The sequence below is a fragment of the Thrips palmi genome, unplaced genomic scaffold, assembly GCF_012932325.1.
Source record: "Thrips palmi isolate BJ-2018 unplaced genomic scaffold, TpBJ-2018v1 HiC_scaffold_1, whole genome shotgun sequence".
Taxonomy (NCBI): Eukaryota; Metazoa; Arthropoda; class Insecta; order Thysanoptera; family Thripidae; genus Thrips; species Thrips palmi.
In genome coordinates this window covers 10291603-10315796 of record NW_023144620.1, presented here as the reverse complement: position 1 = coordinate 10315796, position 24194 = coordinate 10291603, and the positions used below count along the sequence as shown (strand labels likewise).

The following is a 24194-nucleotide window of genomic DNA, read 5'->3' as shown; positions in this document are numbered from 1 at the left end:
CCGCCGCGAGGGCCGGCCTGGCCCACCAGGCCCACCAGCCCCACCAGGCCCTTCAGCCCCACCAGGCCCACCAGGCCCACCGCTGTCCGTCACTGTCATCGCCCTGGAACAGAAGGAGAAGGCACAGGTCAGCGGGGTGGACGCTAACGCTGCCCTGCGGCCACGGGGGTGGTCCACCGCAAGACACACACAGCGAGGGAAGCACAGCGAGGAACGCACAGCGAGCAAAAAGAACGCGCTAATACGCATTAAGCATCCTGCCTGCAGGGCGGGCGGCGCGGGGCGGCGCGGGGCGGCGCGGCCATCCCCTGGGCGCCATGCGGTCCCCGGCCGGGCTCTGCAGGGGCGGGCGCAGTGCTAGAAGGAAAGGGGGGGGGGCAGTGTGTAGTAGAGGCTGGCCGGAAGTCATCCCGGGGGAAGCAAGGGACGGCATCCCCATCAGGGCCAGCAGGGCCAGCAGGCCGGGCAGGGCGCGGGCCTGCCAACTAATGTCTCAAGTTGCCACCAGCCCACCAGCCTTTACTGTCGTGTAAACAAAGTGATAAAGCGGGGGTTTGTGGGGGCGGCTCGCATCCAGAGGCGATCGCGCCGGGCCGCCGCCATTTTCTTCATCATTTCCCAACTTTTCTGAATTTTTTACTCCAACCCAGTTTCTTCTCCCCCTCCCCCTCCGAGGAGATTGGAATGTCAATACCGCGTGGCGGGACCGGCAGGACCGGCAGGACTCGCAGGTACGACGGCAGGCAGAGGCCCTCCCTCCCGAATTACAGCAATGCGGGGAACGGCACGGCACGGCACGGCACGCCCACGTTCCCTCCGAGGTAAACAGGTTTGGAATAAAATGCGGAGGCCGGTGCGGTCAGCCAGCGGCGCGCAGCCCAAGGCGAGCCCACCGCACTGGGCTGACGGCAGGACGCGCCATGCTTGCAGCAGCCCGCCCACGCAATGTTTCCGCTCACAAAAAATGATTTTAAGAAAAGATAAAAAATCACATTTTTCGCATAGACTTTTGAAGCGACAGCCGGGCGGAAGTTGAACTGCGGAGCATTTGTTCCAGTGCAGGAGCGCGCCAAGGAGCGCGCGGTGCGCCGGACTAGACGGTCTGACATTTGGTCGCGAAGCCGCCGCCCTTTACCTGGCCCTCGGCTCGGCCCTCGGCTCGGCCCTCGTCCTGCCTGCAGGCTGATTCCGAGAGCCGTTCCCGTCGCTCTGTCTCTCTCGCACTCGTGGGGCGTCCTCATGGGTGCGAGAGAGACAGAGCGACGAAGATGACTCTTGGAATCAGTCTGCGGGCCCTTATCTCGCGGACCGGCGGACGGTCGGGGACACTTTTCAGGTGCGGGAGGGGGGAGGGGGTGGGGGTGACAGCCCCGGGATTTGGAGCGCCTGCCTGAATGGAAGTCATTTCGAAGGGCACAATGACTGCACTCAATCAATGGCACGAGAGGCGGGGGCGGGGCGATTCAGCCGGACAAGCATCAGCAGGGGAGAGGAAGGGGGGGGGGGTAGTGGATTTAAAGATTTGAAGCGCGCGGGCCGTCGAGCGGGTTTGCCCGGGAGGGGGGGGGGGAGGGGCAAACTGGGCTCGATTATAATGGAGGGCTGCAGCAGCACGGCTTCGGGAAAAAGAGGGGCAAACAAAAGGAGGCCGGAGAATTATTATCGTCGGGCAGGGAGAGGGGAGGGGGGGGGGGTGCAGCGGAGCACACGGCGCGATGCGGAATAAAGCGTAAAGCCGGGGAGAGGAGTTGACTGAAGCGGCGAAGCGCTGCGAGCGAAGAGAAGAGCGAACTCGCTCGCGCCGCGACGCGCCGCGCTGCGCTCCGCCCCGAGCCAAACGCCCTCAAACGAAACACACGCTCTGCTCCGCTCCGCTCCGCTCCCTTCGCGGCTTTCGGCTTGGCGCCACAAAGCAGCTCGCTCGCTCGGCTCGTCCTCGGACTGAAAGCGCTAAAAGTGGCGCGCAGTTTTTGCGGTGCGGCGCCGTCCTCAACGTGAACGTGAAAGCGGGCGGAAACTTTATCGGCAAAAATGTGCCGGCGGCGTTCGTTTTTCCCTTTTTTTTTTCGACGCTCGTTTTCGTGATGTGTGTGTTTGAGGCTCGGCCGGGTTCGGCCCAATGTGGACATGGTCAGTGACACCGGCGGCCCCTGCATATTGCAACGCGCCCCCGCCGTGCTGCGTGCTGCCGTGCTGCAGAGCGACGCCCCGCCCCACAGTGGGCCAGAAGACCGGCGCCGGCGGCCAAAACTCTAGACGCGTTTTGAGCTCCAGAGTCGCTAAAACAGGACTCGAATCGAACGTGTGACCCCACCAATGGATTCCTCGTTCGGAGAGCAATCCATTGGTGGGGTCACACGTTCGGTTCGAGTCCTATTACGCGACCCTGGACCTCAAAACGCGTCCGGGAGTTTGACCGCCTCCACTGGACTTCTGGCCCACTGTGCGTCGTCGGGTCGTTCTTCGGGACGGATGGGGCGATGACTGCGACCAGAGCGACTTGAAGCGAGGCGGCGATCCCTCGCCATGCAGGGCGGCTTGGCGGAAAGGGACGACGCACACGGACTCACACTCACGCACTCACACACACGCACGCATGCGGGCGCGAAAACAGAAACCTCTGCGGGGACATGCGACCCCTCGGGGCTTTGCTTGTCTCAGTGTGTTAGCGTGCATGTGTGTGTGTGTGCTGGCGGCGTGCCAGGTCAAGTCTCCTAGATGGGCCTGCTCTGCTCGCCCTGCTCGCGGCACTGCCGCGCGGCCCTAGACGGCCCCCCCTCCCCCTCTTCCCTCGCCTGACGCGACGCGAAGTGCGACGCGGCGTCGCGCGGCGGCCGTGTGGGTGGGGGCGTGGCGCGGCGTGGCGCGGCGTGGCACGAGGCAGCAAAGTGGCAATTTTACTGCTCCGAATATCCGGTCGATTCACGCCCGACGGCGGTTTGCGTCCGTGTGGGTGCGCTGGAGGGGCTTGCACGACGCGCCGCGGCGCCCCGCCGTGAGCCCCTCCAGGGGAGGCCGCGGGCGGGACGGACACGACGGACACGACGCGCCGCGGCGCCCCGCCGTGAGCCCCTCCAGGGGAGGCCGCGGGCGGGACGGACACGACGGACACGACGCGCCGCGGCGCCCCGCCGTGAGCCCCTCCAGGGGAGGCCGCGGGCGGGACGGACACGACGGACACGACGCGCCGCGGCGCCCCGCCGTGAGCCCCTCCAGGGGAGGCCGCGGGCGGGACGGACACGACGGACACGACGCGCCGCGGCGCCCCGCCGTGAGCCCCTCCAGGGGAGGCCGCGGGCGGGACGGACACGACGGACACGACGCGCCGCGGCGCCCCGCCGTGAGCCCCTCCGGGGGAGGCCGCGGGCGGGACGGACACGACGGACACGACGCGCCGCGGCGCCCCGCCGTGAGCCCCTCCAGGGAGGCCGCGGCGGGACGGACACGACGACACGACGCGCCGCCGCCCCGCCGTGAGCCCCTCCAGGGGAGGCCGCGGGCGGGACGGACACGACGGACACGACGCGACCCGCGGCTGTAAATAGCCACAGTTTTGATGCCGCCGGCAGTCCTCTGCATTCTGCGACAGAGGGCGGGGCGGGGCGGGGCGGGGCGCGGGGTCCCCAGTGTTTTGGTTGACACTGCGGATCGACTGCGATTCGGGCTGAGGACGGGGAGGGCCGCGGTGTCGTCACCACGTGACCGGCGCCGTCACGCCCACACGCCACTGGCAGAGGCAGTGAAAAAAAACTGTAAAGAAATGTAAATGTGAAGAAATGCCTTCTCGGTAGATTGGACGCAGTAGCCGCCTTAAAAGGCAGCCAACTGGTTTTTAGACATTTCGGCGGTTCAAAGTTCTATTGACGTTCTGACACGCACCCGCTCTCGGGAATGTTTCCCGATATTTCCTACACTTGCCGACACCAATAGTGAGGCTCGTTGCCTCCGGTTGCCCCCGTCTGTTCGGACAGCGTGGGCCGCCGTGTCAGCGATTGATTGCCCTCCTCCCTTTTCCCCTCCCCTCCCCTCCCCTCCCCGCGCCACGACGACAGTGCCGCCCAAACGGGGCCCAATGGTCCACGCAGCCCCGCTCATTTCCGGCAACCACCCCTAAGTCCTTGAGGCGCCGCAAAGACCCCCTCCACGGCCTGCCGCCGCGACAGCGCGACCCCGACACCCCGACCTTGCGCCGCGACGAGCAGACGATGTGTTTGAAGAGCTCCGGGGCAGAGCCCGGATTTCTATAAAAGGCTCCGGGGGCGCAAATGTCGCTCGCGCCCTTCAATTGCATGGCCCAAGGGCCGCCAAGGGCCGCCAAGGGCCGCCAAGGGCAGACCGGCAGGGCGGGGACCCCGAGCCCCGCGGGCCGCAGGGCCCAGGGCGCAGCGGCGAGGGACGGCTGCGTTGATTCGCACGATGCTCGTTTCAGTGAAAAGAAAGTACGTGAGGATTTGAACTCACAATCTCAAGGTGGTCTCAAGGCGAGCGTCTTAGCCACGTGGATCTTTTTTTTTTTCGGTCCCACAGCAGTTGCCGCCGCCACCCTCCGAAATGATTCATTTACCAGTGCCACGCGCGGCGCGACGCTCCGCGACTTCCGCTTTTAATTACTCCCTCCAGAATTCCGGACAACCAAAGAAAGAGCGTTTCCCCGTTTCTACCAACCTTTTCACCGCCAATGAGTAATGGACCAGGAAAGCTGGCCGCCGTCCTGCCCTCCCACCTCGCAGGCAAGCGAACGCTTTTCGTTGTGTCGTTTCGATGAAATAAGACACTGGTTCGGAAAACACTTGAAGCGCTATTTCTCGATCTTCCGCGTCGGATTTAGCGGTGTTGCCGATAGATGCTCCGGTGGCGACCAGTGCACAGTGGGCCAGAAGACCGGTGGAGGCGGCCAAAACCCTAGACGCGTTTTGAGCTCCAGATTTGCTAGATGGGGCTCGAACTGTGCGTGTGACCCCACCAATGGATTCTTCGTTTGGAGAGCAGTCCATTGATGGGGTCACACGTTCGATTCGAGTCCTGTTTAGCGACTCTGGGGCTAAAAACGCGTCCAGAATGTTAGTCGCCTCCACCGGTCTTCTGGCCCACTGTTGCCCACTGTGCAGCGCCTCGGCCTGCTTGGCCTCGGGCCGCAGCGCACCACCGCGCCCCAGGCCTGTAATTCGTCGTGTCGCACGACCCGGCCCGCCCAGGCCTCGGCCTCGGCTTTGTTTGTGTTTGCCGCCATCATCGACTCCCTGGCCCTGGCCGAGGCCGTGCCAGGCCCTTTATCCGCCCGTTTATGGCTCTGCTTTGCTTCGTTTCTCTGCATTTCCGTGTGCTCGTCCACGTGTGTGTGTGTGTGTGTGTTTGTGTGTGTGTGTATGTGTGTGTGTTTTTTGCATGTGTTCCGCCGGCAAACTCTTTCATTATTTCGGAGCCGCTCCCCTCTCTCCAGCCTGCAGCCCAGCCCGCCTCTGGCCTTTCATCTCCCATCCGAAGCCGCCGAACCGCCTTCCCGAACCACTCCGTCCACGTCCATGCAAGGCCTGGCGCGGCGCTCGCCCGAGCGGCCTCCTCCTCCGAGGCGCTGATGATAAAAAATTGAAAAGGAAAGCTGCGAATCAAACGCCCGTCGTCTGCGGGGCTTCTCACTTTTAGTACTCGGAGGGAGAGGGTGTGTTGGCGACCGACCGGAGCGCCGTGGCGGTAGGCAACACGCCGACACCGGAGCGTGGCGGGCTTGCCTTCCAGCTTCCAGCAGGCGCTCCGTCACGAAAAGAAATGGAAATGGAAAAAGTAGGAAAAACCCAATTTAACCTAACCTCTAACTTACCTAACCTAACGGCCTCCTTCTCGGCGGACTGCGTGCGGACTGGCCCTTACGCCCGCCACCGCTGTGCGCCACGCAGCGCCACGCAGCGCCACGCCGGTGCGGTCGATACGCAGCGATACGCAGCCACTGGGCCACCACATTAAACAGCCTGGCGGCACTGCCACGCCACTGCCACGCCACTGCCATGGCACTGCGCTGGGCGTATCGCGACCGCGACTACAAATACAACTACTAGGCCGAGCGGCCCGGACCCATTCCGGCCTCCCCATCCCCGCCGCCCCCGCCCCCCGCGCGGCGCCACCCTAAATCTCCGCCTCACAAATGCGTATCAACTCCAGCGGAGCGGGGTGGTCGGGCCGACGGCATGTCGCCGGCCGGGCGGCGCAGCGCGGCGCGGTGGCACACTGAGGAATCCGGATTTCCCGGCCGCTGCACAGAACATTCCGAGGACGAAAGAAAAATCTCTTTTTTTCTTTTCCACGGAAGATGAAAACAAGACTCGGGGCGGCGCCGCTCGGAAGCGACAAGCAAAGAGACGACGGCGTGGTACTGTACCTTCGTTCTGGCCGCTTGGTGGAGGCGACGGCGGGCGGCAGCACGCGCAGGCCCGCTTCATTTCATCGGCCGAGGTCGTCCGAAGCCATGGCGGCGAGGGGCTGGAAGCCGCGCTGGAAGCAGACGGGAAGGCCGTCAGCCAGCCACACACATACACACTCACAAACACTCACAAACACACACACTCACAAACACTCACAAACACACACAAACACACACACACACACACACACACACACACACACACACACACACGACGAGCGACGGCGGAGACGGGCGTAGCACATCAATTATTTTAACGCGTGTGCAGCGCGGGGTTGTGCGGGGCTTGTGTTCTTCGCCCTTCCTTTTGGGCGTCCCTTTGTCGCCGTTTCCCCTTCACTTTCCACGTCCGCCGTTCCATCTTCCGGGTTATCCTCGCGCCGTCGCCGTCGTCTCCCTCTCGCCCTTGTTTGCGGGCCGCCGTGCCGCCACGCCGCCACGCCGCCACTCGGCCGAGGCCGGGCTTAGCGAGACAGTGGCGTGAAGAGGGTGCAGGCGCGGCGGCGGCCTGGTCTTGCATACGTGCCGGCCGGGGGCTGGCGGGGCTCTGGCTCTCGCTCCGGCTGCGGCTCTGGAGTCTGGAGGGGCCGAGCTGAGGCCCGGCCCGAGAAAGCCCCGGAAATGTCAGGGGCGAATCGTACCCCGGGGCCGAGGCCGGGGCCATGCCGGGCCACCAGCACGACGAGGACGAGGGGCGGGACGACCCGGATGGCGCCACGGCCTCGGCCACGCCCGGCCACGCCCGGCCACGCCTGCGTTCGCACCATGACGGAGCAAAACGGCCGCGACGCCTTCCGCGTGCTTTACTGGGCCTCAGCCTCGGCTCGGCCGGGGGGAGGCCCTGCCCGTGCCCGGCCCGCTCCGTGCGGTGCGCGCTGAGGCTTTTGTCGGAGGCCACGCCGCGCCCCTCGGCTTGCCTCGGCTTGCCTCCACCTGATGCTGCAATCCGACGCCAGTGTAAGGGCGCGGAGGGGGATAGGGGGAGGGGGAGGGGAGGGGGAGGGGAGGGGGGGGGGGGAGGGGAGGGGAGGGGAGGGGAGGGGGAGGGGAGGGGAGGGGGAGGGGGAGGGGAGGGGTCGCCCGTAACAAGGGGCGCACACCAGCAGAGTCGCTGCCGCGCTGCCGCGCTGCCGCCCTGCCGACTCGACGAGGAAAGTTAAGAGCGCTCCGTAGCGCGGCACGGCGTAGCGCGGCACGGCGGCGAGGTGATCCGCGCCGCCTCCCGCCCCGCAAGGCTAATCGCTTTCTAATCAAGTTTGAGGAACGGCGACGGCACGACGGCGACGGGGTTCCTTGTCGGCCTGTCGGCTCGGCCTTTCCTTTGCCTTTTGCCGGCGGCGTGCGGTGCGGTGCGGCCTGCTCTTTCGCCGCCCTCTCGTTCGCCCGCTCCCTGCCGCCCCGCCACCCTGCTCGCGGTCGGGGCGGCCTGGCCGGGCCTGGCGGCGGCGCGGCTTGACAGCGTCACAACCCGCGCCACGTTCTCTCTCTCTCTCTCTCTCTCTCTCTCTCTCTCCCTCCCACCATGCTTTCGCCGGCCTTGCCCCTCGGCCTTGTTCTCCGCGCAGGTTCCCGCCGGCCCTCCCCAGGAAGGAAGGTCCGGACCTACCATGATAAATACTAATTTGAATTTCCCCGCGCGCGTTGCTCGTTAACGCTCCCCCCCCCCCTTGACCGCGCCTCGTTTTAATTCAGCCGCCACGCTACGCGCTGCCTGCAGCCTGCCAGTGCCTGCTAGCAGCCTGGCGCTACGGCGGCGGGGCACGTCAGGGGCGCGGCGGGCAATAACGGCACGCAGGCAGCACGGCAAAGCCAGAGGCAAAGCCAGAGGCAAAGCCAGAGGCAAAGCCAGAGGCTGGCTGGAGTCGAACGCGTGCGGAACGCCCAGCCCGACGACGAGAACGGAGCCCCCTCCCCCATCATTAGCAAGGCCTTCTTCGCCCTCTTCAGGTGCGGTTCAATGAAGGCCGCTCCGGGCCGCTCTCTCTCTCTCTCTCTCTCTCTCTCTCTCTCTCTCTCTCTCTCTCTCTCTCTCTCTCTCTCTCTCTCTCTCTCTCTCTCTCTCTCTCTCTCTCTCTCTCTCTCTCTCTCTCTCTCACTTCTTCATCAGCGCGCGTTGTCCTGCCTTGTTGGCGTTGATGGCCAGCTCCAGCCCCGGCTCCAGCAGCAACAAGAGCGTGCTTCACACGGTGACCCCATTTTGTACGTGGAATAATTTGGTTCCGGTGGACCCACCGCCGCAGAGCTCGGCCCGGCAGGTAAGAAGGGAGGGAGAGGGCGGAGCGGGGGAAGAATGCACGGTCGACAAGGCACGCCTGGAAGCCATATTTGAATAAATGATTCATCCAAAAAAACGGGGCGCCTGGCGCGGCGGGTTCCGCTTGGGCGTCTGGAGGGGCGAGCGGACAGGCAGACACACAGACAGACCGGCAGACAAACAGACAGGCAGACAGGTAGACCGGCAGACAGTCAGACAGTCAGATGGAATGGTCAACACGAACTGTATGTGTTCACCAATAACGACATAACACGACGCAGAGCTATCGACGACCACGCGACTCGACACGGCCCCCAGTGGCCCCCGGCGGCCCCCTGCCCCACAACCTCGACTGTTGTACCGATATTGTGTTGTTGGCGGCACGGTGCAGGCCAGGGAGGCCGAGTGCAGGATTTGAATCGCAGGGGGCAGGGGGGCGGCCCGGGGCACAGGGAGGGGTTGTCCGTGGCGGGGTCCATGTGGAGGTGCGGGGAAGGGAGGGGAGGGGGAAGCGCCGCGGCCTGGGGGCACAACACAACATCTCGAGGTAACGGCCGGCCGCTAATTTATCGCGGCGCAGCACGCCACGCCCCGCCACGCCCCGCCACGCCCCGCCACGTCATTCGTTACGTTCGTTATGTGGGTCACACCGCGCCCAGGGCTCGGCCGCTCGGCCGCTCGGCCCGTGGGCACCCCGCGAGACTAACCGCGCTGAGGAGGGTCAGAGGTCGAGGCATCCGCGCACTCTTCACAAACAGGCTTTCCCCGGGAAAGAAATTGCCGGCAGCCCTACAGTGTCGGTGACAAGTACTGAGAGGTCCTGAGATTGGGCATTCAGCCGGCCTCTCCGCGCGGCCCGGCCGGTGCACGCGGACGGTGGTGGGTGACGCCTTGGCGGTGGCGCGCTCAGTAGTAGTTCTCCGGCGTGCAGTGGCTGCACGCTCCCTTGAAATTTAATAGCGAAGCCCCCTCCTCTCTCGCACTCACTCACTCACTCGCCCACTCTCTCACTCGCACGCACGCACGCGCACACCCTGGCGCCACAGTCCGTGCGTGGAATGAAGAGCGAAGCAGATGGCGTCCGCGACGGGGCGACGGCGCCACCTGTGCGGCGTTACAGCAACGGCGCAGCGTTCGGGTGGGACGCGGGGCGCGCAGCGGGGGCCGCCGCACAGTGGGCCAGAACACCGGTGGAGGCGGCCAAAACTCCAGACGCGTTTTGAGCTTCAGAGACGCTAAATGGGACTCGAACAGAACGTGTGACCCCACCAATGGATTGCTCTCCGAACGAGGAATCCATTGGTGGGGGTCACACGTTCGGTTCGAGGACTGTTAAGCGACTCTGGAGCTCAAAACGCGTCTGGAGTTTTGGCCGCCTCCACCGGTCTTCTGGCCCACTGTGCGGCGGGGACGCGGACTACCACCCGGGACTCCCCCGACGAGTCGGCCGGGGGCGCCGGGGGCCGCGCAAGTTGGGCGCTAAGCCTCCAGCGCGGCGGGGCCGGGCACTGGGCGGTGGCCGGGTGGCGCGGTCGGGTCGGGGCCCGGCCAGCGCGCGGGGCCGCCACCGCCCGCCTGGCCGTGCCGCCACCACAGGGCATGAATACTTAAGGGCCGTAACAATGACGTGCCCCGGGGCAGTCCCGCGAGGGCCGGCCGGTCTGCGAAGCCTGCGAAGCCTGGGAACCGAACGCGGCGTTGCCAAGTCGCGGAAAAGAAACGCAGCAGACAGGCAAGCCGATGGCGGCCAGGGAAGTCCGGATGAAAAAGAATGTTGACGATACTAAACGAATTAAAAACTTTCCCGTGTAAATCGCCGGAGTATCGCAACGGCGGCGGGATGCTTGCCCGCTCACGTGCCGGATGCGACTTATGAAGCGAAAAAGCGGGCGGTGGACGTGAAGGCTGCATTAGGGAACTTTGGGGCGGCGTGGCAAAGCGGGGCAGGGCGGGGCGATGCCGGCGTTATTAGTAGTCAGTCGTGCCAACTGCTGATAGCTTAATGCCGTGAAACGCAGCGCGGCGCGGCGCGGCCGGGCGGATGGCATGCAGTCCGGCCGGTGAGAGCGTGATCGATAAAAAGAAAGGGCGCTCGGCCCCGCCCCGCCCCGCCCCGCCCCGCCCCGCCCCGCCCCGCCCCGCCACGCCACGCCCCGCCACGCCCTGCCACCTCGCCATCATAAAGGCGAAATTGGTCGGTAAGAATGGGTATTGGCAGGACTGCCTTCCGGCGGCCGGGGCGTTGTTCCGTCCGGCGATGCCTTGGCGATGCCTTGGCGATGCCATGGCGTTCGCCGCGCCGCACAGTGGGCCAGAAGACCGGTGTAGGCGGTCAAAATCCCGGACGCGTTTTGAGCTCCAGAGTCGCTGAATGGGACTCGAACCGAACGTGTGACCCCACCAATGGATTGCGCTCCTAAACGAGGGATCCATTGGTGGGGTCACACGTTCGGTTCGAGTCCCATTAAGCGACTCTGAAGCTCAAAACGCGTCCAGAATTTCGTCCGCCTCCAGCGGACGTCTTCTGGCCCACTGTGCGGCGTCACCACGACGCGGCGGCACGCGTTTTTAATAAGACGGGGACGGGCGAGTCGTCGCAGCCGCACACGCCATTCGTTCGTCCGCCGAAGCCGTAAAACGGAACGACCGCTTTTGGGAGTATCACCAAAATGGAGACGTACGCGGGGGCGACGGGGCGCTGCTGGGAGCGCGGGGCGAGGCGGTGCCGGCCGTCTCGCTGGAGGCTGGGCTGGAGGCTGGGCTGGAGGCTGGGGGGAGCCGAGGAGACACAACCGCCATGGGATTGATTGAATAATGAATAGATGCGTCCCTGGGCGGCCTTAAAACAAGGCCCCCTCCACCCCACGCCCTGCAGCACTGTACCTTTGGTGCCACCGCGTCCACTGCAAACGCCCCGAGCGACTGTCAGGTGTCACACGGTCGAAAACACGATAACAGAGGCCCGAAATCGCGTCCCAGACGATCGAAAACAGATCACAGAGGTCCCAAATTGCGGCACACGCGGTCGAAAGCGCAGAGGTACAAAATCGTGTCACAACTGTCAAAAAGATATCATGGAGAGGCTCGAAAAGGCATCACAGCGGTCGAGCAAAGGTGAGCAGAGAGGGGAGGAACATCACGGCCTCGTAAACCACCGCCGGCATGAACCTAAAGCGTGAGAGTGGCCCTTTCCTCTCGCACTCCCACAATAGCCGCCCAGTTTCCTCCGGCTGCCTCGCAGTCAGGGTCAGCGGATCGTATCGGTGGCGCGACCTCGCCACAAAAAAGGGTCGGCCGGCGGGGCCAGCGGGGCCAGCGGCCAGGGTTCGGGTCGTCCCGGCCATCCCGCCCACCGTCCGCCCCGCCGCGCCGGCCTTCCGGACACCTGATAAGCCCGGGCGTGAAAAGCGCCCCCCCACCCCCACCTCACGGGCGTGCACAAGGGGGGGGCGGAGGGGGCGATCGCCCCCCCCCCGAAGGACCCCAAAAGGTATACTTTTGAGGCAGGTTTTGGCGTCTAACTCCTGGAAGTTAGGCAAAGTTCCTAAAAAAAAGGTTCCACCGCCCCTCCCGAGGAGGCGAGCTGTGCACGCCCCTGCCCCACCTCCCAGTGTAGTGACGCCACAATTCGGCCCAAGTCCCCGACAGTGTTCAGTCGAGTTCGGCCTTAGTTCGGCTCGCGTCGTAAAGGCACGGCGAGGTTTTACTGCCCGGCCGAACGGCGACTATATGGGGTCGACTCGGGGCGAGGGGAGGGGAGGGGTTGAGCGGCGACACGCATAAGCAGGCGGATCAAACTACTCGGGGAGGGGGGGGGCAGCGAGGGACGATTCCCGCGGAGAGGCGCGCGCCGCTGCCCTTTCTCCTTTCCCCGCTAGTTTGGCTGGCCAATCGATTTTCGGCCGAATCGGTATTTACCGGCCGATTCCGCTGCCGCCGCGTCCCTCCTCGTTCTTTTCCACGACCGGGCGCCCGGCCACCCGGCCCGGCTCGAAGGGGCCTTGCAGTGCGAGATCGCCCGCCAGCCCGCCAGCCCGCCAGCCGACTCATTAAAGCGAATGGCCTGAAACAATTAGCGATCGGGCGGGGCGCGGCGCGGCCGGTGCCGCTCAGGACATTTGTCTGTACCTGTTCGCGCCTGGGGTGGGGAGTCACGCTAGGGTCGGACCTGCTTCGGCCTGCAGTCTGGAGGGCCGTAGCGTCGCTCTGTCTCTGTCGCACCCACGGGCGGGCGGGCGGTGGTATGTTTGCGAGAGAGAGAGAGAGAGAGAGAGAGAGAGAGAGAGAGAGAGAGAGAGAGAGAGAGAGAGAGAGAGAGAGAGAGAGAGAGAGACGAAGCGACTCTCGGTTGGTTGGACGTGGTCGGACCAGGCCGGACCTGGTTGCGGTACCCAGGGAGGTGACTTTCATCCCGCTGTAGTCGGCCCCAGGGCCTCGGACCCCCCCCCCCCCCCTTAAGGTCATATGGAAGATAGGTCTGCGCAACCGAGATGCATGCTGGGAGACCGGGCAGCTAATCCCTCCCGAATCCGTCGCCGGCCGCAGCGGAGGACCGCCTACCTGCCTGCCAGCCTGCCTGCCGGCTTGCCCGGTCTCCCAGCATGCATCTATCAGACCTATCTTCCATATGACCTTACCCCCCCTCCCTCCCACTCTCCGCCTCATTCCAGATCCTCCACGGGGTTGACCTGGAACCGGGGCGCCCGGCAGCGCGGCAGCTTGCCCGGCAGTCCTGGCTCGGCCTGCACTGCGCACTGCACACAGAATGGAGGAGAAGCTGGAAGCAGGAACGCGGACGCGGGCCTGTAGACCGATTTCCGAGAATCGCTTTCGTCTCCCTACCTGTCTCCGTACCTTTACGGCACGCCCCATGAGTGCGAGAGAGAAAGAGCGACGAACGATTCTCGGAAATCAGTCTGCTGTGCGGGGTGGCTCGGGGGTGGGGTTAGCGGCGTGATGTGCCCCCGCTGGCCCCGGGCCCCGGCGCGCCGGAGTGGACGCAGGAGTGTTTGCTGGACATGGAGCGTATTGGACACAGTCGCCGGAAAAGGGAACGTCAACCCTGACGTGCAAGCAGAAGACATGAAACTTTAACCCACTTCATGTGGCGGCAATGTATTTCTGCTGCCCAAGAGCATTTTTTTCTGGCAAGAGCTACCAAGAGCATTTTTCTCTGCCCGAGGAGCATTTCTCTGCCGAAGGATAATGAGCGCTCGAGCACGCCCTGGCGAGACCTTGCAAAACCTTGCAAAAACATGCATCCTCGTCAAAGCCGGTTTCTTCAGGGTGTGCTTGGGAGGGGCGCGATCCGTCCGACTGCCTGCCGGGCGAAGCGGGCGAAGCGGGCGAAGCGCTTTTGTCCCTTTTGCTCGTAATTTAGAGCGACCGCAGTCGGAGGGGTTGGCCTTTGTGTGTCCTGGTAAGGAAGTCCACCTTCTCCAGGATTACTTTGCCGGGACAGGTTGCGGTGGGGCCGGGCGGGGCGGGGCGGGGCGGGGCCACTGAGACTGGGGAGCGGTGCTGCGTCAAGGGGTTTGGACGGGGTGGACGGGGTGGACGGGGTGGACGGGCACCGAGGGGATCGAGTTGGCGAGGGGGGGGGGGGCAAGTACTGAGGCCAACCTGTAGAGCGGCGGTGTGGCGGTGTGGCCGTCGCCAATCGATGCGTCGCTCTTTATCTGCAAGGAGACCCTCCAGACATTAGAACAAGCCGACCCGACCGCCGCTGCCTGGCGTGAGCGCTCGCGCCTCCATCGCGGAGCCTCACACTGCCGGGGCCGAGACGGCGCTTTTGCCAGTCCCATATGCAAGTCGCGATGAATCACAATTTGAATGTTTGTCGTGGAAATTCGCCGGGAACCCAGACCGCCTCGTGGCATCGCTGTGTGTCACTCAGAAGCTCGGAAAAGTTTGGCAAGGACGGCGGCGGGGACTCCGACCTCGCTCCTGAAAAGGCTTACCACAGCCGTGTCCTCGGAGCAGCCCCCACCCCCACCCCACCCCACACGGGCGCCTCACAGTGCGACAGACTGTCGAGTGTGTGGGGGAGGGTGGGAGAGAAAGGGGCGCAAGATTGGGCTGGAGAGCGAGCGAGCGAGCGAGAGAGAGAGAGGGGGGTGAGGGGGGCGAGATTGGGCAGGAGAAGAGTGCACGCCTGCTGTGACGCAAGAGGGCGGTGCATACGGCCCGATTGGGGCCGCCAAGTCCTGCAGGGCAGCACAGCACGGCACAGCGCGGCCAGTCGGACGTACAGGGTGGCGGCGCCGTGGCGCACCACTCGGAGCCACGTGCGCGGTGCGCGGTGGCCGGGGCCGAGGCGGGGGCCCAAAGTGGGGACACACACGTGGCGTCTCACCCACACCCTCTCACACCCACGACGTAACAGGGCGGCGTAACTTCTGCCCGCTGGGGTATCGTTGGCCCCGTTTTAATTCTGCGCGGGTGTCCGCCCTCTCCCCTCGTCCAACGTATACACGAGCGGACGGTTTGCAAATGACGCTTTTTGGTGTGTGTGGATTTTTTTTCGAGGCCGCAATAAAAAAGAACTGTCGAAGCCGGAAAGCCAGCTGGTCCGAATGGATCGACAGAGCCATTCTGCGCGCCGCCGCGCCGCCACTGCGAAATGCCGCGAAGCAGGCCGAGCAGAGCAGGCCGAGCCACCGCACGGATAGCACCATTCGTCGCCCTCTCGGAGGGCCTCTCCATTGCATGGCCTTATTGATCGGGTGCCACACGCGTGCCAGACGGACAGACAGAAAAAGACAGGCAGACAGACCGCAGCATAAAAGAGCCCCCGTGCCGGTAGGCTGGCCTAGGCCGGCCCGGCACACACGTCCACGCACGCCACAGACGCCACTCGGCCGGCCTAGGGCCTAGGCCACCCAGGCCACCCAGGCCTCAGGGACACGCGGCACCGCCCCGGCTCGGCTCGGCTCGGCTCGGCTCCGCCGCCCCCGGCTACAACACAGCCCCAGCTGGGCTCCGCTCGTCAGGGCCCGGTCCTCCGCACCGCTCCGCACGCACGCGGAGAGGTTGGCTGGAATACTTGAATAACGCGGGGCCCCCGCCCCCTCCCCCTGCGGGCCCCATTAGGGGCTCATTGTGAGGGCTGCTTGCTGCTTCGCTCGGCACCGCCAAATAACACTCGTTGCTCCGCGTCCCCCACACTGCATGTGGCGTCCCGTGACGTGCGCGCCCGGGCCCTGGCGTGACGAGTCCGTGACGAGTCGTGACGTGTGGCGTCCAGACGGCGCGCCGCGCGGGCCGCACGGGCCGCACGCCGCTTCCAGGGACGACCACTAATAATTGACCGGGTGCAGGTCGGTCGGTCGGTCGTCGGCGCGCGATGCGACGGCTGCCTGCACGCAGCACCCCGCCTGCACCGCCATGACAGTGCCACGGCTGTGGTGCCGCGGCGTGCATGCATGAAACATGAGCCTAAGGTCCATTTGCGGTACGGCAATAACTTCAGCACGGCGCCGATACCCGCCGCGAATCGCCGCCACCCCGCCGGCCTATGCTGCACGGCATGAGTTGCAGGCCCACCGCGGCCTGGAATGATACCTCCCGCGGGGTGGGGGAGTGGGGGCGGGGCGGGGCGGAGCGGGGCGGGGCGGGGCGTGTCTCCCCATAAACTCGGCGGGCACTCCAAATGTGTCGCGGGGAGTCAAGGGCGCGCGGGAACCCTCGGAGACAAAGGCACTGGCCGTGGCAGCGGTATGGGGCGGGGTGGGCACCGGCATGGCAACGGCCGGCCGAGTGATCAGCGTCGTCAGCCTGTGTTTCCCGTGGCGCGGCGGGGTGGGGCGGGGCGGGGTGGCTCGGCTCGGCGGGGCGGCTCGTCGTGGTGAGGCGTCCTATCCAGTCTGCTTGTTGGGGCGTCCGCTTGCTCCGGTTCCACGCCATCGATTTCGTTTCGGACCCCCGATTCGGTCACGGTGGGCCGACTCAGGGCCCAGCAGCGCTAGCGGTGTGGAAAATAAGTTTATAGCCCGGACGGGCACAAACAAGAAAATGTACACGAAAAAGCAACTCGCTTGCTTCGTGAAAAAATAGGAAGAATTGAACCCTATGAAATCCACTTTAAATAAATTTGTTTCAATTTGAACGATTGGAACTGGTCCAAATTTGGAATTTTGGGGCCGAAAGTGGTTGCCGACGGAGCGCGCCCCATCAGCCTCTGGGAGCCGCTAGCCGCTCAGTGGGCTGGGCTGACCTTATCCCCGAGACGACGGCCACGATGGCCACGACGGCCGCGACCACGGGGCGCCCGAGAGTGCTGAATGGGAGGGTGCCGCGCTGCGGTGACATTTCGGCTGGCCGTGCTGGCCGTGCTGGCCGTGCTCGGACAGCAGGAAATGAGGAAAAGGGCTGACCGGGTCGGCCAGAGGGGCGCCAGAGGGTTTGCCATCGCCGCCGAGGACAGCTTGCCATTGGAGAACTTTCCACCCGAAGAGCCCTTGCCACCCGAGCGCTCGGCAGGTGCATTGTGAGGCCCGCTGTTGCTTGCCGCGCTCCGCGTTCTGCGCGTTTCCACAAACACGAGCTGTTTGTCCCCACCCATTACCGCCGCCACCCTCTCGCCCTCTCGCCCCCTCGCGCCCTCGGCGGCGCATTCGTGCTCGCGTGCGCCGCTTCAAGCCCGCGCCAGCGCGCGCGCGCAAACAACTTTTTTCCTGGGGAAATGCTTTCGTTGAAACGCGACTCTGTGGCCCGGCGCGCGGTCTGGCCGGCCAGGACACTGCCGTCGTCGTCCTCGGCGTGCCGCGAGTGCAGCGCCAATCGGAGCCTCGCTCGTTAATCGAATCGGCCTCGGCGCGCCGCGGCACTCCGACTCGGTGGCTTTGATGAAGTGGAACGGCGTGGTGGGCCGCCCCCGCCAGGCCCCAGCCTCCGCCGCGACCCAGCGCCTGCCGCGCCAGCAGCCACGGCGACAGCCCGATGCAGAAAGTAAACTTTCTCCCTCCAGACGATATATTTCACTCTCCATGATGCATCCAGCATTCAAGGCCCGCGGAGCGGCCGCGCCTCCGCTCGGCTCATATTTTCCCCCGGCGTCTGCGTCAGTGTGGGTGCGCGGCAGTGAGCGAGTGTGTATGTGCCACAGTGTGTCGTCCCGTCCGCCTTCCCTGTAAATCTGTTTCCCTCCCTGCGTGGTGGTGGGGTGGGGGTGGGGTGGGGTTGCAATGCAGATAACACGCACGCACGCCCTGCCGAGAGGCTCGCCCTCGAGCAGAACCTCGCCGCGGAGCGCGGAGCAGGCCGTCGAGGCCGCCGCGCAGCCACCTTGACGCCCTGGCCTCGGCCTCCGCCATTCCGTTTTATCCCGCGGCTTGTCTAACTTATTTTCCCTCTCCCTCCCTCTCGCTCCGCCGCTGCTCCCCTCGCGAGCCTCGTTCGCTATTCTTCCTTTTCTTATCGCCCCTCGGCCTGGGCAGGCCGCGGCCCTGGGCCCCGCCAGCCCCGCCAGCCCCGCCAGCCCCGCCAGCCCCGCCGCGCCAGACAGGACGGGCCTCGGTCTCCGCCTCGTCGCGCGCGCAACCAGGATGGACGGCTATAGGCGGCCGGGGGATTAAGAGCGACCCTCACGGAAAAAAAGGATTAGTTGTGACAACTAACATGTTAGTTGAAAAGCGTCCAAAGAAGATTTTAGTTTCCACGACTAAAAGTTTGCTGCTCGAACGAATTTATAAGTTGGAACGACTAAAAAACTACAGTTGGCTCAAGGATAAAGTTGATTGTGCCTACACTATGTTAGTTGTGATGACTAACATGAGCGTCACGAGAGAAAAGAAGCTTCGTATAAGAAAAACCTTCAACGGGTATCGATCGCGGAATCTGTGATCTGAGAGCTGCTGAGGCTATCCACTGCGCTGTGGTGAGCTGATAGCGGGAGAATGACCAATGACGCTGATACAGCAAACTGACCGATGCTAGGACAAGCGACGATTAAATGATCGCCCGAAAGTCGGGTCTCCTAAGAATGTCCGCAGCGCAGTGGGCAGCGTCTCTGATAGACAAGCGACAGGTCCTAAGTTCGATTCCCGCCGCAGATTTTTTTTCTGTGCGTGGTTTATTTTCTTCCGTGACGGTCGTGTTAATCCTCACAACTAACATAGTGTAGGCACAATCAACTTTATCCTTGAGCCAACTGTAGTTTTTTAGTCGTTCCAACTTATAAATTCGTTCGAGCAGCAAACTTTTAGTCGTGGAAACTAAAATCTTCTTTGGACGCTTTTCAACTAACATGTTAGTTGTCACAACTAATCCTTTTTTTCCGTGCTCGACAAATTTTGGCGCGGAGTGCTTTTGACACGTCGCCGCCGCCGAGGGCGCCGCCTCGGCCCCCTCCTTGAACCCATCAGGCCAGACGACCCTCGAACACTTACCGACCGGGGAAGGACACGCGGATTACAATAACACCGCCCGCCGAGCCTCGCCAACGATACTGCCAACCTCGAAAAGACTGCTGCCTCCCTTTTCGTTCAGCCTGACACCGCCGAAGTTCAAGTGGGCCCTCTCGTTGGCAGCCCTGTTGCTGTGCTCGCCTCGCCTCGCCACGCCTCACTGTGCCACGGGCCCACCCCACGCCACGCCCCGCCACGCCCCGTGCACACACACGCCGCGCCTCTCCTAATTGGATCACTTTGCACACGGCCGCGACATGACTGGCTGTCGTCGCAACACGCACGCACACACACAGTCGCGCCCCGAAGTGCAGCTCCCCGTAATGGCTTCCTCCAGTCGTACAGCCTTCAGCGTCGCCTGCCCGATCCAGTCTGCGGTTCTCCAGTTCTCCGCCTGGCTGAAGCCCCGCGGGAGGGGCTTTGACAAGCCTCCGCGTTTCGCGTGGGAGGTCTCTCCCTTTCTCTCTCGCGCGCTCATGGGAGAGAGAAACCTCCAGCTCCCGGTTGTGGTGGTGGGCGTGGTGGGCCTCCCGGTGGGTCGTGGGTCGACGCCGGTCCACCGCTCCCGACCCCTGCTGCTGACAGCCTCGCGAGGGCCGGGGCTCGCACAGCCGTCGGAGTTCCCATGGCGGGTCCTGGTTTCTGGGTCCTGGGTCCCGTGAATGCATCGAACAACAAACTCAACAGGTCTGCCGGGGCCGCGCTAGGCTCGCGCTAGGCTCGCGCTGGGGTTGTGCTAGACTTGCGTAGGGTTTGCTTTAGGCTCGCGCTAGGCTCGGGGCGTCACGGCGAGGACCTTTTTTGTGGCCATGTCCGGCGTTGAGTCGATCAACGCCTGCGAGAAGCTCGGCGTGACGCTCGACGCTCGTTCGGAGAGGGGGAAGTGCGTTCGGGGGCATTAAACCTGCTGTGTGCGTGGAGCCCTCTCCCTCCCCCTCCACCGTCGATAAGCAAAGCAGCCCCCCTCCACGGCGAACTCACGCAAAAGCTTCCGGGGTTTTTCTCGCCAACGCGAGCTCTGCCCCGGGCGACACGCAGTGGCGGGGGCGGGGCGGGGGCTGGGCGGGGGGCGGGGCGGGGGCGGGGCGGGGGGCGGGGCGGGGGCGGAGGGCACGCCGTCCCCTGATCCTAATTGCCAGATTGTGGTCGTGTTGGGGCGCTTGGTGCTTTACTTGCCGTGCGCCGGCGATACTCATCTCGCCTTTGCAAGCGCGCCCCTGCCCGGCACCTCCCCCTGCCCGCCCCCGGCACGCCCCCCTGCCCGCCCCCGGCCGCTCACCCGCCCTGTATTTTCCAAGATTGCCCGACCACCTCCTCGACTACTCTGTCACCCTCGCCTTCGCCGGTCTCAGCGCCCCAATCGCGTCCAGGGATCAGCGTCAAGTACACACTCAAATGACGTCCCTCATCCGAAAAGTACCCACTCCCGGCGAGGCACTGCTGTGCGACATCAACGGCATTTTCCGTTTTCTTTTTCGCGCTCGCTGTTCAAGAGGCGCGCGGCGTGCGTGTCGCACGGGGCAGGCAGGCAGGCAGGCAGGCAGGCAGGCAGGCAGACAGGCGGGCAGGCGGGCAGGCAGGCAGGCGGCGGAGAACGGGAAGGCATGAATCACCGGGACAAAACGGCCGCCGCCTCCGCGACGGCGTTGCAGACTCCATTTCGAGCTGGAGCTCTTTCTCTCTCGCTCCCACGGCGCAAGCCGGATGGGTGCGAGGGAGACAGGAGCCCTCGCCCGGAATCTGCCCGCAGCGAGGAGCCGAGCCGAGCCGAGCGCTGGGCGGAGCAAGGACGGAGCCCCGGAGCAGCGGGCGGCGAACGCCCGGGCAGTAGGCAACCCGCCGACGGCGGCGCGCAACGGGACAGCCGGCGGCGGACCCGCAGGCGCTGACTGGAGGGGGTCGCACAGCGCGTAACGCCGTCACGGCCGTCACGCGGTGGGTCAGGACCTGCCCGCTGTTCTCATCTCCGACCATCGCACACCGCCCTGACTGTTGACTGTTCATTTCAGCGAGGCAACATTCGCAAGGAAATGTTTTGGCAACCGCAACACCGAGACACGAAGTCTCTCTCTATCCGTTTGCAAATGCAGGCCCTGCGGCTCGGCGGCGTGCCCAGCACAGCGGAAGCCGTGGGGGAAGCGGTCTGTGGGCTGGAGGTGCGGCAGGCGGTGGCGCCTTCCCCCTCCCCCTTCCCGAGGGCCTAATCCCTCTTCCGACCTCTGATCCCGGCCCTTATCGACGGCCTCCCCCGACGAGTGATGCTTGAACGTGCAAATGAACTGTGACGTGGCCGGGGCGGGCCGGTGGCGCCGCAACGGCTGGCTGCCTGGCTGCCTCGCCTGGCTGAAGGCTGGAGGGTGGGCGACTTGAATTGAAGGCATTAGGCCCCCGCCAAGTTACAGCCGCCCTTCGACGCTCTCCGCCCCTAAGGGCACCCCGAGGCGCGTGGCGATGGCCTACTCCGGGGACGCCCTCGGCACCCTCGGCACCCTCGGGAACACCCGCGGGGTCTCGTTTCACAGTCGTCGTGTCACACACGCACGGACACGAACACACCCACACACACACACACAAACGCGCGCGGGCGGACTTTTCCCGCATGCGAGTGGGGAACTCGGGAACACGCTGGTGGCCATATGGTGGCGGTCAAATAGAGACATGTACAAAGAGAGGCGCCCCTCCAGCCTCCAGCCCTTCCAGCGGCCCTTCCAGCCACCAGTCCAGGACAATCCGGGCTGCCCAGGCCTCGGCCCAGACGAAGGCCGCCATTGAGTGGCTGATCCCAGTCCTTGGTCCTCATGAAAGGGCCGACCGAGACGCCGGCGGTGACGCGGTGACGCGGCGGAATGCAAACCCCGCCACTCAGCGCTCCGCTCGGAGACATTGAGGCTTCACGGACCGGAAAGAACGGAGGGGGAGGGGGAGGGGGAGGGGGAGGGGGAGGGATGTTGATCTGTGAATCGCTGCCAGTGGCGTGGTCGTCGGCGACAAAGGGGTTGTGTGTGTTATGAGGGGGAGGGGGGGGGGAGAGGAGCGAGAGAGAGAGAGATGGAGGGGGTAGGGCGCCGCGTCCATTCCAGGCTTTGCTCCCCTTTGTCACAATAATACCGTGTACTGCCGCCATGCCGTCGGGGAAGGGCTCGGCACGGCAGGCGCCACCCGCATCAGGACACACGGTGCTGCGCTTGCTGCGCCGCTCCGCTCATTGATCCGAGTGCAGCTGTACGGTGCAGCGCAGTGCCCGTGGCAGTGCCCATGGCAGTGCCCATGGTAGTGCCTATGGCAGTGCCGGTCTCTGCCCGGTCGCGCCGATCTGCACACGCGGCGTAAACAAAGAGGCAGGAATCCGTGGCGAAGGCCGCCAAGGCCGCCAGGGCCCCGAAGCGGCCCGCCAGACGTCACTCCCGCAGCAGGCAGCAGCCTCAAACGTCATCGTCAAAAATTATTTTCAAGTTATGAAATAATTTTTTCGCGCAGTCGACTGTATTATTTGTGTAGTGCATGGGGTTGTCGGTCAAGCTCCAGCCGAGCTTGAGCACCCTGTCGTTGTTCAGGACGTTCAGGACGACGTGGCGCCGGTGGTGTCTCGGGAGGGAAAGCGGGTGCTTTCCGCCAGCGCCTAGTTCAAGTCCTGCCCGTGATTTGAGTCAAGAAACTACTAAAACTTGTGCCAGTCAGTCGGCAAGACCAGCACGTCTACTCTGTCGCTGTTGTGACTTTCGTATTTTTGAAGCTGGCAATTTTTCATCAGTACCAAATTGCTATTTCCACCATTTAAATTTAAAATGAACGTCCTCATCTAGAGGTCCAGCAGGCAGCAGGCGTGGGGTAAGCAGCACCTCCCTTCCCACCGGTCACCGGCCCATCTATCTGCATGACGCCGATGACGCCCCAGCACCTGTCTGCAGCACGGCCTGCCCGCAGCCTCCACCACGAACAGGTGGCACGGCCGCACACAGCCGCACAGCCTTGCCCGCCACGGCCCGCAGCGGCCCGCTGGTGCAGCTTACCTGTGCCTACGGCCCTGCGGCCCTGCTTTCCTGCGGCCCTGCAGCCCTGCGCCGCGGCCTGAGGACGCTGCGCTGGCCGCCGTCCTCGGCCCTCGCTGTCTTTGTCCAGGGATGCTACCTCCGGTTCACGTTTCCAGGCCCTCCGGCCTGCGGCCCTGCAGCTCCCGTGGCCGTCTCCAGGCGGGACGGCGCACGGTGCGCGGTGCGGGCGGCGCGCGGGGCGTGGCGGAACGGCGACCCCTACCCCCGAGCCGACGTCGCGCCTTGGGCCGAGCGAGGCAAGCGAGGCGATGTGTCCCGAAGTGTCGAGTTAGGCCCTACGCGAGGCTTGGCGACCACGCGGCCCGAGCCACGCTCACTGACTGACTGGGCCCCGCCGCCCCGCCGCCACCCTCCGGTGGCTCCCAGCCGCCCCCGCCCCTCGCACCGCTCCGCTCCGCGCTCCGCGGCGAGCTCCGTCTCCCTCGCACCCTCGGCGCCCCGGGGCTCGGCGGGCTGTGCGAGCAGTGCCGACGGCATGCCGACGGCCCGGACAGTCCTCTATCGATTGGGGCCGCGCGGCGCACGCCGAGCACGCCCTACGCGCCGCGCAACCCCCTCCCCCTCCCCGCCGCGAGCCCTTCCCCCTCCCCTTCCCTTCCTACACTTACGCCCCTGAGGTGTGCGGCGGGCGGCGCGGCGGGTGGCGGGGCCAACCCACTTACAATTGCTTACATCGGGGTGCGGGCGCGGACGGTGCGGGCCGTGCGGGCCGTGCGGTGTGGAGTCTGACGTGGGCTGGCGCCTCGGCTGGCGCCGCTGGCGGGTTGGGTGCACTCACAAACAGGTGGGCGGGAGGCGGACGCGTAATTATCATTTTTATCGCGAGGAAGGACGAGTGTTTCCTTCCGTCCACTTGGTTGAATTAAAAGATGGGAGTGGCGGTATGGTGGAGAGCCAAGGCGCAGCGGCCAGCGTGCTGATCCGAGGCATTTAAACGAAACTCGCGGAAAATTCAAGAAAATTAATGAAAATTCAAGAAAATTCTTCTTGATGAAACCCAAGAAAAGTTACATTTTTCCTGATCTTAGAAGTTATTATTTTCTTTTCGTTCGTTTCTGGACCTAGGT

At 64.6% G+C, this 24194-nt stretch overlaps 1 long non-coding RNA gene across 1 annotated transcript; it reads right to left on the bottom strand.

Annotated features, from left to right (window-relative positions):
* Positions 1-57: 57 nt before the first annotated feature.
* LOC117640564 lies at positions 58-23209 on the bottom strand. The gene is made up of 3 exons (XR_004587432.1): positions 23086-23209; positions 6374-6486; positions 58-103 (listed from the first exon to the last, which is right to left on the bottom strand). It is a non-coding gene; the product is annotated as an uncharacterized LOC117640564 (long non-coding RNA).
* Between the last annotated feature and the right edge of the window lie 985 nt (positions 23210-24194).